This window comes from Aplysia californica, unplaced genomic scaffold (genome assembly GCF_000002075.1).
Source record: "Aplysia californica isolate F4 #8 unplaced genomic scaffold, AplCal3.0 scaffold00123, whole genome shotgun sequence".
Classification (NCBI taxonomy): Eukaryota; Metazoa; Mollusca; class Gastropoda; order Aplysiida; family Aplysiidae; genus Aplysia; species Aplysia californica.
Genome location: NW_004797393.1, coordinates 1266336 through 1268587, shown reverse-complemented (window position 1 = coordinate 1268587; position 2252 = coordinate 1266336). Strand labels below are relative to the sequence as shown.

The 2252-nt window shown below is 40.3% G+C and overlaps 1 protein-coding gene across 1 annotated transcript in view; it reads right to left on the bottom strand.

Annotated features, from left to right (window-relative positions):
• The window catches only part of LOC101859630 (MAGUK p55 subfamily member 2), a 31478-nt gene extending 29634 nt beyond the window's left edge, over positions 1-1844 (bottom strand). Inside the window, exon 1 of the mRNA XM_005096216.3 lies at positions 1789-1844. The gene's annotated coding sequence lies outside the window, so the exon portion shown is untranslated. The remainder of the gene's footprint in view (positions 1-1788) is intronic.
• Between the last annotated feature and the right edge of the window lie 408 nt (positions 1845-2252).

Sequence of the window (2252 nt, the reverse complement as noted above, 5' to 3'; positions counted from 1 at the left end):
GTGTGTGTGTTGTGAAGGAAGGGGGTGGGGGGAGGAAGAAAGAGTCTATGAACCACGAGCCGCCACTGATTGTACAGTACAATTGTGCGAACAACTCTCTAGTTATCCGTACAACATTGTACGCACAGTTAGGCCTATTATATATACTAATAATTGCTACAATTATCCGTACAATAATACATGCCCACAGGCCTCGCGCCGGAGAATAGCCACTTGCCTAGAAATAATATGTTGCGTTGAAATAATGCTGTAAAAATTTTTAAGCTTAATCTACCTATTCTGTTGATAGTTCTGATGGCTGAAATGACAGCGTGTCTGCGTTTGAGGAAGTATTATATCAGGCCGGCTCTATTTCTCCGAACGTTCAGGAAAATAAACATAAACTTGAACTCTATTTCTCTGAACGTTCGGGAAAATAAACTTGAACTCTATTTCTCCGACGGTTTCTGTTCTCGAGATTTGTTGATAATAAACGAATGGAGTGGGTGTGTGTGTGTGTGTGTGTGTGTGTAAGGTGTGAACAGATGGGGGGCGTGGAGGGATTTTTCTTACATGAAGGATTTTAGTTTTTGCTGGGTGACTAAATGCAAAATAGGTTACTGCCAAGGTAGAACAGTCTTGTTTTCTCGCAGTACCTTTTGGAGGTATTTTCAAAAGAAGTATGTCCGGGAACATTGCCCCAACCACGACTGAAGTATCTGAATATTCAGACATTTAAAAATCTCCCAGTCCTGGGAGTTGTTGTTTTTTTCTTCTCTCTCCTCCCCAGACTGACCAACAATTTTTTTCCTCACATAGATCTAATTGTTTGTTTTGACTTCAAAGATTTCCACTAATGGTTTTGTATAAAAACAGAAACATATTAGTCATAATTATCTATCCACTTTTATATTTTAATAGAAGTATAGACCTAGATAGATCTAGCCTACTTTTCCTTTTAGGCCTGGTTAAAGTTGTTAATATTGAAGCTCAACAAAGGGGAGAACTACTATACTGGACGACTAGATCTAGTGATCAGGGCTTATTTTTACCAACAAGCCCCAAAGTTCGAATAATTGTACTAATAACTCTGTCTGGTTATTGGTACAATTGTACTAATAACTAGATCTAGATCTAGTTTAGAGTTGTAGCCTACGCACTATTGTACCAATAACCGCAATAACGGTGAGTGTGACCTCTCTTCTAGATCTTTTCTCAAAAGCTATGCTATACACGTGACTATACGAAGTCTGTGCAGTTTCGGTAGTTCCCACCCCCCTTATTTGAGCCTGACCTACATCTAGATCTAGATCTATACTTTTGATTCACGGCGAGCTAAGATATCAAACCTAACAACTGCTAAACATTAAATTGTTGTAAAATTCAGGGGGGCATGAACCCCCGACCTCATTTGTATTAGGTCAGGGGGGCAAGCCCCCCTGAAACCCCCCTACTCTTGGGGCCAAAACCCGGGAATAACAATTGCAGGCTGGGAACTACCGAAAAAGCGCCCCAATTTCTTAGGCCTTCAAAAGACTTCTAGTCAGAGAACTGGGAAAGGGTTACGCTCTGTGAGAACAACACGGAAGTGCGCGCGTGTGTTGGACTCACAAAAGAAACAAGAGCACGTCGCAACAGCCAAGCAATGGTTGGGACGTGAAGAGGAAATAATTCAAGGTCTCGAACTTTGGGAATTTACAGCTAACGATGAAGCCTGTACACTTTGGTTTGTCTTAAAGCAAAGGAAACTGTTGCAAAATGTCAGTTCCTTTGGTCAATACTCTAGGATTCTGGTGTTTAATTCCTCACCTGTGCAGGTTTGTTTATGTTAGCGTTCTTTTTGGATTCACCTGTGATCACGTGACAGGAAACAGCACACCTTCAGGTGTCCCCAAAAAGGAAATTACAGGTAATGAAATGCAACGAAACAATACAGCTTGAGCTCACATGTTTGTGATTCTAGATCTATAACAAATTAATTACCACACTTGTGTGTAGATCTAAGCTGTTTATCTTGATTCTCATTTATTACTCCTTTTTTTCCAGAATCCCCCATCCTTAGTGTTGTTGGGGGGGTTTTCTTCGTTCTGTATAGTATTCACCATTTGTGGCCGGCACTATTTCTCCGAACGTTTGGGAAAATAAAGCTGGGCACTATTTCTCCGAACACTCTGAAATCACACCCTTTCCCGCATATTTCGGATAATAAAAATAAAATATAGATCTATAATTATATTATAGGCCTACCAAAGATTGTTCGTATACAATATGGT